At 49.9% G+C, this 11770-nt stretch overlaps 1 long non-coding RNA gene across 1 annotated transcript in view; it reads right to left on the bottom strand.

Annotated features, from left to right (window-relative positions):
* Nucleotides 1-323: 323 nt before the first annotated feature.
* Nucleotides 324-11770, bottom strand: part of LOC112545059 (uncharacterized) — a 37907-nt gene continuing 26460 nt past the window's right edge. The window contains exon 4 of the long non-coding RNA XR_012902478.1: nucleotides 324-385. This is a non-coding gene — a long non-coding RNA (uncharacterized LOC112545059). The remainder of the gene's footprint in view (nucleotides 386-11770) is intronic.

The raw sequence follows: 11770 nt of genomic DNA, 5'->3' as shown, positions 1-11770 counted from the left end.
GGTATGAGGTATACAAGCAGAATAAGGCTGTAGTGCATGGGTGGGGGACCTAAAGCCCAGGGGCCAGATGCAATACCCAGCTTGCCTCTGAGTCAACACTGGTGAGCCTGCACTGGCACTCCAGCCCCCGCTGCCTCCCACCCGACTGATTTTTCTGTGGATCAGCGGTCCACAATCCAAAAAAGTTCCCCATCCCTGCTGTAATGAAAAGCCTACAAGTTGAAGTCTATAAGATGTCAGCTTAGGACAGGTCTACACAGTGGGGAGAAGGTCGGATGAAGGTACACAACTTCAGCTATGGTACATATCTGAAGTCAACCTACCTTAAGTCAAACTTGGTGCCATCTCCACAGCAGGAGTTTGGAGAAATACCTATCTCATAGAGCTGGAAGAGAAATTGAAAGGTCATTGAGTTCGGTCCCCTGCCTTCATAGCAGGACCAAGTACCATCCCTGACAGATTTTGCCCCAGATCCCTAAATGCCCCCTCAAGGATTGAACTCACAACCCTGGGTTTATGGGAGAAATACTCTCATTGACTTCCCTTACTCCTCATGGGTATGTCTACAATACAAAGTTAGTTCGAACTAACGGATGTTAGTTCGAACTAACTTTCATAGGCGCTACACTAGCACTCCGTTAGTTCGAATTTAATTCGAACTAACGGAGCGCTTAGTTCGAACTAGGTAATCCTCATTCCACGAGGATTAAGCCTAGTTCGAACTAGCTAGTTCGAATTAAGGGCTGTGTAGACCCTTAATTCGAACTAGTGGGAGGCTAGCCCTTCCCAGCTTGCCCTGGTGGCCACTCTGGCCAACACCAGGCAAACTCAATTGCCCCCCTCCCGGCCCCGGAGCCCTTAAAGGGCCACGGGCTGGCTACACAGTTTGTGCCAGTTGCAAGGCTGCCAGCACCCGTGCCAGCACACCCAGCAGCTGACACCCATGAGCCAGCCACCCGATGACACCCAGCCCTCCCCCTCTTCCCGGGACCAGCCTGGAGGCTCCCAGGACCCTGCCCGGGGCTGCAAGAGGCAGGCGCCCGCGTGGTCTAGTGCGGAGATCGTGGACCTCATCGAGGTTTGGGGGGAAGCCTCCAATGTCAACGATCTCCGCACTAGCCACAGGAACGCGGCTGTCTACGGCCGCATGGCTGCCAGCCTGGCCACCAGGGGCCACCAGCGCAGCCGGGAGCAGGTGCGCTGCAAGATCAAGGACCTGCGGCAGTCCTACTCCCGGGCTTGCCTGCCAGGGGCCGACCCGGAGGTGTGCCCCCACTTTTTGGCTCTGGACCGCCTCCTGGGGGCTCATGCCATCCCTGCCCCCCGGGATGTGATAGACCCCGGGGCAGAGGGACCGCTCCCAGACACGGAGGAGGAGGAGGGCTTCGAGAGCCAGGAGCCTGCCGGCAGCCTGCCCAAGACCCGGCACCCCTGAGGCACCCCACAGAGCCGCTCGCCTGTGTCGTCTGAGGCTGGGGAGGCATCCACTTGTGAGTACCATCGTGCTCCCCTTATGTGTATGGGGGGCTGGGGCGAGAGGGAGCCCAGGGACCGTGCGCCTGGGCCTTGCCCACCACGGAGCAGCAGCTGGGGATCCTGCAGGGGCCCTGGCCTTGCAGAGGGGGGCTGGGTTTCACACACCTGGGCCCCTGGGGTAATTGACCGCTATTCTTGTTTCACCACAGCTGCAGCACCTGGGACTGCAGGGCGCACCACCCCGCCTGCAGCAGCCGCCCGCGCCCGGGCCAGCAGGAGAGCCAGGAACCAGGAGGAGTACCAGAGGCGGCACCTCCGGTTCATGGAGCAACAGCTCCGTATCCAGGACCACTGGGTCCAGGAGGACCTGAGGCTGCGCTGGAGGAGCTTGGAGGCACTGGAGGAGCAGGGCCGTGCCCTGCGAGGCCACCTCCAGAGCCTGCTCGACTGCTTCCCAATTCCTCCTGCTCCCCCTCCTGCTCCCCCTGCTCCCCCTCCTGCTCCCGCTCCTGCTTCCTCCACACTCCCGTCCCTCCTGCCCCACCCTCCACAACCATTCCCCACCAATGCCCCTGGACCCGCAGTGTTGCGAGACAGGAGAGGCAGCCGGACCCCCATCGCTGAGCTTTCCTTTCCCTTCCTCCCTTCCCTCCCCTTCCAGCTCCTTCGTCCCAGGTTTCCCCCTTTCCTCTCCCACCCTCCTTCCTCCCTCCCCCCACCCCAGTTAGGTGAAATAAAAAGACCTTTTGTTTGAAAAACAGGTGTCTTTATTTGACAGTAGGTAGGGAGGGGAAAGGGGAAGAAGGGGGGGAGGGTGGAAGAAGGCCCCAGTGGGGCATGCAGGGAGAGGTCAGTCCTCCTCCTCCACATGGAAGCTCTCCTGCAGGGCTTCCCGGATCCGGACGGCCCCCCGCTGGGCTTCCTGGACGGCGGCGGTGCGGGGCTGACCGTAGTGTCCAGCCATGCGGTCAGCCTCAGCCATCCAGGCTGGCAGGAAAGCCTCCCCCTTTCTTTCACATAAATTGTGGAGCACACAACATGCTGTAACCACGGGAGGGATGTTGTGCTCGGCCAGGTCCAGACGGGTGAGGAGGCATCGAAAGCGGGCTTTCAGTCACCTGAAGGCCCCCTCCACCACGATGCGGGCCCTGGTCAGCCTGGCATTGAAGGCCTTGCGGGAGGGATTGAGGTGCCCCGTGTAGGGCTTCATTAGCCACGGCTGCAGTGGGTAGGCGGCATCCCCCACCAGGCACACGGGCATGTCCACGTCCCCGACCCTGATGTGGCAGTCGGGGAAGAAGGTCCCGGCCTGCAGCCGCTGGCACACGGAGGAGTTGCGGTACACCCGTGCGTCATGTGATTTGCCGGACCAGCCCACATTAATGTCCGTGAACTGTCCCCGGTGGTCACACACGGCCTGCAGGAGGATGGAGAAGTACCCCTTGTGGTTCACGTAACGGGACGCCTGGTGTTCCGGGGCACGGATGGGGATGTGCGTCCCGTTGATGGCCCCCCCACAGTTGGGGAAGCCGAGGGCGCCGAATCCCCAGATGACGGCGTCCGGGTCGGCGAGGCGGACCACCCTGCGGAGCAGCACCCGGTTGATGGCCTTGACCACCTGCGGAGAGAGACACAGCAAAGCGCCAATCAGTGGGGCGCCCGGGTGGCTGGGAGCATTCGTGCCCTGGCAGTGCCCCGTGCCCCACTCCTGGAAGCAACCCCCCTGGCGGCGTGTAGTACGGCCGGGACAGACCGACCCCTCCAGTGCGGGGCGCTTTTGCCTCCTCCCGCCCCCCCTTTGTCCCTGGGGTGGCCCATCCCCTCCTTGCAGCCCCCCTCCTCCTCCGGCGCAGTGGCCAGTGAGTGCCGTACCTGCATGAGCACTGCTCCAACGGTGGATCTCCCCACGCCGAACTGATTCCCGACGAATCGGTAGCTGTCCGGCGTGGAGAGCTTCCATAGGGCGATGGCCACCCGCTTCTGGAGGGGGATGGCGGGCCTCATGCGAGTGTCCCTTCTGTGCAGAGCAGGAGCAAGCCACTCGCAGAGGTCCAGGAAGGTGTCCCTCCTCATCCTGAAGTTCTGGGTCCACTGTCGGTCTTCCCAGCGCTCCAGGACGATGTGGTCCCACCAGTCGCTGCTGGTGTCCAGATGCCAGATGCGGCGGGGCACACCGGTGCCGGGGCGCCGCCGCGGCTCCTCCACGGCCCCCAAGGTGGCCAGGCAGCCTCGAGCCATTGCTGGCAGGCTTGCAGCAGCAAGTCCAGAAAGTGCACCAGAAGGTGCAGGGCGAGCTCTGGCTCCATGTTGCCAGCTGCGGCGGCATCCCCAAAGGGAAGCACCGACACAGACGGGCACAGAGACCAACGCTTTGCTGTCCCTCGGCGAGGTTGGCAAGCAAGCAGGAAAAGCTGAGAACCGGCTGTCCAGGGGGGTCCCTTTAAGCACGAGCCTCAGATAGCCTCAGACAGCGCCACACAACGCAATTACTGACCCGATGCCCTGCCAGAACCAGTTTCAGTGTGGACGCGCTAGTTCGAATTAGCAAAACGCTAATTCAAACTAGTTTTTAGTTCTAGATGCGTTAGTTTGAATTAGCTTAGTTCGAATTAACTAATTCGAACTAAGTTAGTTCTAATTAGCGCTGTAGTGTAGACGTACCCCATGAAAGTAAGAAGTAGAGGTGCAGATGGGGGCACCTTCAGCATTTGATTGAGCGGGGCTTTACTAGACCCTATAAATCAGACCCCAGAAGACTGATCACCAAACGTGGCCTTAGTCATTCTAGGCCTTAGGCCTAAGAAGGGTTGACATAAGTAGGTAGCCCATGGATAGCCATATACCAGTAAATCTACATAAACATGTGCCCAGGGTAAGCTGTAGTGAGAGCAAAATTTTCCTTGATGCTATAATCTGGTGTCTTGCAATACAGAAGAGTACATTGAGGCATATTTTCCCAAGCATCACCTATGGGAACATTCCTCACAGTAATATTGTAACTTTACTGATTAGACTGTAAGCTCTTTGGGGCAAGGAATATGTTTCTGTTCTGTGGTTGTACAGTGGCTAGTACAATGGGCTCCTGGTCCAAAGCTGGAGCTACCAGACATGATGATGATACAAATAATAAACAATAACAACTCCTGATCAGAGCAGGGCCAGCTGAGGTACAAACAAGGAAAGGAACTTAAGGGATGCCACATGTGTGGGGCTGTAGACCAGTGACATCATTATCCTGCTCCCAGTACAGCACGTGCCCTCTGTGGTCTAAATTTATCCTGTGCTTGGGGTTTTCTTTTCTTTGTTAATAAGTGGCTTGCAGCAGACACCTTGACCTATGCTCTCTTTTGAGCTGGTTGTTCCTCAGTGCTTCTCTCTACACACATCCTGCTTCACCCTCTAGTTCTCTTTTGCTTCAAGCAGACTCCCAACCTTGCTTCTTAAATTCTTGAGTTGGAGCAAATGAGATGCATCTGGTCTCGCTGCCAGGGTGAGTCAGAAGAACTACTTTACACCTGCATGCAAGATTCTGTTACTAAGACCAATTACTAAGTGCTATGCAGAGAAGTAGATGCAATCCTTTCTTTCCCTGACGAATGTACGTGTCAGTCTAAAGAAGCACCCCAAAGCCTGGCACGCAAGTAACAGGGCTTGTTCAGTGACTTGGCAAATTGTGTGAGGGTTTGATTTGTCCCTCTGCCTGCAGGAGAAGAGGGGGAGAAAGTTATAGCAGACAGGAATGAATGAGAAGGAACTTATAGCTAGAAATTTCCCAGCCCCTTCTGACAGAGAAAACAGAGAGGGAATGAACCTCTGAGCAGCTGGCTACGCAGGAGTAAATATGGAGCAGAAGAGTTCCAAAGAGAACTTGCTGTTGGGATTCAGTTTACTCCACTGATGGTAAAATTCCTGCAGCTCAGAGCATCAGAAGTGTCGTTAGCTGTGGAAGTGTTTAACTGATTTGATTGAGGCTAAGCTACTCATTTAGGGATTCTGATTCATTTAGCTAAAAAGCAGATCCAGTTAATCCAAATCCATTTCTCAAATCCATTTTTATTCTGATTAACAAACCTTAAGCCATATGAACCAGTCTCCAGCACATACACACAGGCTGAAGGGCAGGTTTGCTCCTTTAAATCAGATGGATGAATAAACCAGCATATGGATTAGCCAGGCTTGAAAGCCTTCCTCTCTCTCTCTCCTCTTGGCTGTGCTGGAGTTGAATGGGAGCATTGATTCGGAGGAAGTCCATGGAGCAGCCAACTGCAGGGCTGTTTCTTGCAGAGAAGGGATATGTCTGTTCTACTCATCAACCCAAACAACCAAAACCTAAGTCCAACTTCTTTTGCTAGATCCAGGGAACCTCCACAAAGTGCATCATACCACTGAGTGGAAAATGAGAACCTATGACCTCCAAGAGGAAAAATTAATGTTCTTTGTGCTCCATGTGCTACCCCATTAGATATTATTGTAAATTTGGTGGCATAGAACACTCCTTTCAAGATATTTCAGTCCATTCAAGATATTAACTGGTTAACACGCCACAAAGCCAATTTCCCCTGTCTTTAACATCCACATTTCTCTATCAAAAGCTATGAATGGGACCCATCCTGTCCACTTAATTAGCTTCCTTAGCACAAGCCCTACAATTGACTGGTACTTTTTTTGCGTTATATATATCTTGGATTCTGGTATTTCCACTCCAGTGCATCTGATGAAGTAGGTCTTACCCACGAAAGGTCATGATCCTATATATTTTTGTTAGTCTCTAAGGCTGTGTCTAGACTACATGCCTCTGTCGTCAGAGGCATGTAGATTAGACACATAGACAAAGGTAAATGAAGCCGCATTTTAAATGATCGCGGCTTCATTTAAATTTACATGGCTGCCGCGCTGAGCCGACAAACAGCTGATCAGCTGTTTGTTGGCTCAGCGCGGCAGCCATGTAAATTTAAATGAAGCCGCGATCATTTAAATCGCGGTACCATTTACCTTTGCTAAACAAACAAATCTACATGGCTCTGTCGATGGAGCCATGTAGTTTAGACATACCCTAAGGTGTCACAGGACTACTCATTGTTTTTAAAGTTACAGACTAACCCGGCTACCCCTCTGAATCATTTTATTGATTAATTGTAGATGAATTTACTGTTAGTTACCAGGCCTGATTTGACAGCACATCGGAGAAGTGTTGTTTGCCCCTTCACATACGATAAAACCAGGGGTCAACAACTGTTTAAATTAATAGGCATCAAGTTTAAAATGTACATAAGGAAGTACTGCACTGCCAATATGTGGGACTCATTGCCAAGGGACATTGTGAAGGCCATAAATGTAACTATATCCAAAAATGAATTAGGTATGTTAATGGGAGTATAAGTCCATCAATGGCTATTAGTTAAGATGGTCAAGGTCACAAGCCCCTGATTGCCAGAAGCTGGAACTGTTCTGTTTATTTCTTCTGCAACACCTTCCAACAACACTGTTGGAAGATAGAATTCTGGGTCAGATGGACATTGGTCTGAAGCAGAGGTGAAAGTAAGGTGGTGTGTCCCCCTGTGTAGCTCTGGTAAGAGCCGGCAGGGGTACTGCGCTGCAGGAGGAGGTTGGGCACATACCCAGCAAGGGCTCTCCTGCAGGCTGCTGTGCTAAGCAGCATGTGAAAGGGGCTGGCTGGGGGCATGCCTCCCACTGGTCTAGGACAGCTCCAGCCCTGAGTCCTCCCCAGGGCACCCTTTAAGGAGGGCAGGGGGCTGAAGCCCCCCTATTCCTAGCAATGCTACTTGTGGCTCGCTGCTCCCCTTCCATCACTGTCAGGGAGAAAAAGGAAAGCTCGGAGCCTGCCTGCCTTCCTTTCTCTCCTGACTGTGTTGGAAGAAACTGAGGGAGAGCTTCAGTCCCCCTGACCTCCCTAAAGGGCACCTTTGCCCCTCTGCTCTCACCCCACACCCTAACCCCCTGCCCTGAGCCCCCACACCCCTGCCCCAATTCCTGCACCCCTCTTCACACTCCCAACCCTGTTTCCTGCACACACACCTCACATCCAGCCTCCTGCTCTGATTAGGATTCATAGCTCAATTTTTATTTGAATTACTTGATTGGCAAGAAACTAGCATCATTGTAAATACTCGTCAAAGCTGGAGCCGCTTGGAAATTGTGTGTCAAAATAGAGATTCCTGGACAGGGGGAGAGTATTTACTTTTTGAAACACCATGAGTCAGTATTTCTGCAAAGATCTTTTTATGGATCTCTAGTTTGTGAGACATTTCAAAACAACTGGTTTCATTCCAATCTGGAATCAGACCAAATTTTTGAATGCCAACATTTCTTAGTAACTGGAAATCCCAAATTTCAGCCACCGCTAGTCTAGGCTTTCTACACACCTATGTTACCATGACATAGCATGAGGTGTAAACCACAAACATTTATGTCCTGGAATAATAATTTGTAGAATGTGTAGACTAGCATTCCCAATTGTGTTATTCATGCTTTTAGTGGTGTTTGAGTCTGTGTGTGTGTGTGTGTGTGTGTGTGTGTGTGTGTGCGCGCGCGTCCCTCTTTTCAAGTTGTCTTAGCAGATTTTATGTCCCCTTGGGGTCTCATATCTAAATTATATATATATATATATATATATATATATACACACACACACACACATACACACACACAGGGCTTGACAAACAGTGGTGAAATCCGCTCACCAGCTCCACAGTGTGCATGCGCAAGACTTGCATTGCGCATGCATGCGCCACCGGTGAACGGGGCAACCGGCTGAAATCTACTCGCCAAGGGTGAGTAGATTCAATGATTTGTTGAGCCCTGTGTGTGTGTGTGTATGTGTGTATATATAGTGTTTTAAAAAATTTGTAAGCTGCCTCGAATATTTTAAATAGAGAGATGGGGTAAAAATAGTTCAAATAAATAAATTCATTGATTTTAAGACTGTTGTGCTCATCTTGGCTGACTTCCTTTATAACACAGGCCACATAATTTCGCCCGTTGATTCCTTCATCAAGACTATAACTTATAGTTGAGTTACAGCTGAGAAAAATAGGAGAATAATTTTAGAAACTGGACAAGAACAGATGATGGGGAAAGGTTGAGCAATGGGACAGGCATAAGGATCTTGTGGAAAAAAGGGGTTTTGCACAAAAACCCCTAGCGCAAAAACAGAATGAAAGAGTATGCAAATGAAGTGTGAGAAAATGCTAATCCACGCTTCATTTGCATTACGTTTTGCAGTAAACGTAGTCTTAGTAGCGGTAGCCTCTAAGACTAATAAAAAATGTAGATAGAATTACGAGCTTTCGCGGGCACAGCCCACCTCTTCAGAGGAACTTCTTGCATCTGAAGAAGTGGGTTGTGCCCATGAAAGCTAATATACCATCTACAATAAATTCAGAAACTGCTAGTACATGCCTGGGGTTGGCAAATGGCTTGTTAAATGGCTTCATTACCCCTTCAGTGTGTCTCTCACAAGTTCAATGTCTGCTAATGGGTCTGGCAGGCTTTTTCACTTTTAAGTTAACTAGATCCTCTCCCTAGGAAGCAGAGCGAAAGAACAGGGATAGGAAGAAGCGGGTGGACACTGAGACCCAGTGGTGCCCCAAATTTTCAGATGTGCGACACAGCTGCATATTCTGCTTATGGGTAAGGATGACTCTAGTTATTAATGTTGGGTAATGGCTGAAAGGACGAGACAAGAGATACAAGTGGTGGAAATAAAGTTTTTCTGTATAGTGGCTGGGGTTACTCCCAGAGAGAGGATGAGGAGCGTGGCTATTCAGGGGTGCCTCAGAGTAGAGTGGCTATGTCTCTGCTCTGAGAGGAGACTGTTGGAGGGTTTGAGCACCTGATAAGGATGCTGTGACATAACTGAATTTTTGAGATGAACATACAAAACGTTGTTGCAATCCCTGTTATATGTTTGCACCAACTCTTATACAAATGGGCGATGTGGGATGTCCACAAACAGCTTATGATTTGCTGATTGTGTTTATACTGCTGACATGCATGTATCATTTTTGTATGTAAAGTTGTGTGTGGTGGTTATGGACTTGTATTTCAGATGTTTGCTTCTGGGAGACCTTAACAAGGCTTTGCCCACCTATTGCGAAACGGTTTGTAGACAATCGTATAGCAGTACTTGACTGACAATGGACCTCAAGTGGTGCCAGTTCACATCTGAGGAACCAACATGTAAGCTATGGCTGCTTGCCTAAAAAAGGACCAAGCCATGCATAGACAGGTGGCTTAATCATGTGACAAACTCCGTTTTGGGAGGTTTCACACAAGGAGAACAATGAAATTCCTTCCACATGGACAAGGTTATAAAAAGGGCCATAGAGATGCCTCCGTCTTTGTTTTCATTCCAGCTCATCACTTCAGGAACATCTTTGCTATGAACGTAGCCTAGAAAGACTGATGAGATGTCCTAACAGAGGTTGTATTCCAGAAACTTTTAAAATAGCAGTTTATTCCAGCTCTGCTACAAGCCTGCACCAGGAACTTTGTAATTGGTTTATATAATTTGATTCTTTTAACAATTTTACTCTTACCCTTTCTTTCATTTATTAACAAACCTTCAGGTTTTAGATTCTAAAGGATTGGTGCAGTGTGCTTTTTTGGGGGGGGGGGGGCGGGGAGGCCTGATCTCAGATATAAATTGACCAGGGAGTTGGTGAAATTGTTTTACTCTCATCTGAGTAAGATGCAGTACGGGTGGTGGCACAGAAGAAGTGATAGCATCTAAGGGGGTTGCTCGTATGTTTTCTTGCTGGCCAGTGTGGTGAATGGAAGTGCGCTTTGTGACTGGTTTGGCGTGCCTTATAGTGGAGGATCCCCAGTCTTGGGCTGACCTGTCTTTAAGCAATTTGCCCTGATTTAACCCTCTTAGTGCTGCCCTAAAAACCCAGTTATGTTACAGATGTCTTCTGTGAGGCTTCTGCTGGAACGCTGGCAAGCACATCCCATAGAGCAGGGGCTCCAATGCTGACCCAGGTCATTCTTGAAGGATTGTATCTCTTGGGTGACCTGGGAATGCTGGAGGGGCTGGAACCTGTTGTGGAGGAAAAGGTCTGGTCCTCCCTACTCTTCCTGCTGTCACTGTGACCCTCACTAGGAAAAGCAGCATAAAGTGTGGCGGGGGGGGGGGGCGGGGGGGGGGGAGGGGCCGAAAGGAGGGATGGATTGGAAGAAGGCAAAGAAGCAATGAGGGAACTATTTCTGTCCACGTCAAATGGAGGGGACAATTGCCTCTTGCATCTTACCTACAACGCTTCTATTACACCACAGAATCATGTTAGACTATATTCAGCCAAGGACAGCATAAGCCCCAAGTACTTTTCAGTGTTCCTCCCAGCTAGACAATTATTCGCCATTTTGTGGTCTTGCACTTGATTTTTCCTTCCCAACTGAAGTCCTTGGCCCATGTCTTTAATGAATTAAAACTTGTTAAATGAAACAACAGTTGCATTTTCTGCACATCTAAAGGAAATGATATGGTTCACATTGCACTGGATATCTGGTTGAAATCTAGAGGCGTAACTTTAGGCTAGAAAATTGAGATTTTAATTCAATGGACCTCCCTCCACGAAGACGGGAGTAATTTTCTTAGCACTCATGTTCCAGCAACCCCCAAAAGACTCAAATGAGCTCTGGGTCCCATTGCAGTAGCTGTACTTTTATAGAGAGACATAAGAGACAGTCCCAGCCCCCGGGAATGTACAATCTAGGTAAACAAGACAGACAAAGGGTAGGAGAGTGTATGGATTATTACCCCCATTTTATAAATGGGGCCTTGAGACTGAGAGGACAAATATTCAAAGTCCAAAGTGACTTAGGAGCTTTTGAATATTTTACCCGGAGAGACGAAGGCTGAATTCACAAAAGAAATTAGGCATTGCAATATTTGGCGTCAGATTGCCTAACTGTTAGGAGCCTAGGAAACCCCTACAATTCACAGAGCCTGAGTTAGATTGCTAAGCTCCTCTCCAGTGAAAGGGAAGAGCTAGGTGCCCTAGACCAGTGTTTCTCAACTTTTCTTTTATAAAGTACCCCTTTGAAAAAAAAATAAGTACCCCCAGTACCTACAGTTTTCACACACACACTTTTTTTTTCTAACATTGCAACACATTTGTTTAAACAACTTAATCATAGCCAGGCAGGCGATGACATTTTTGGGTGTAAAAAATTTAATAAAAAATAATAAAGCTCTGTAAAACTTAAAAGAAAAATTCAGTTTTCTCCAAATTTCAGTTGTGTTGACGTGCCCCCCAGACTTCTCTTGAGTACC

The sequence above is a fragment of the Pelodiscus sinensis genome, chromosome 3, assembly GCF_049634645.1.
Source record: "Pelodiscus sinensis isolate JC-2024 chromosome 3, ASM4963464v1, whole genome shotgun sequence".
NCBI classification, from domain to species: Eukaryota; Metazoa; Chordata; order Testudines; family Trionychidae; genus Pelodiscus; species Pelodiscus sinensis.
This window is presented reverse-complemented; position numbering and strand designations above follow the sequence as displayed.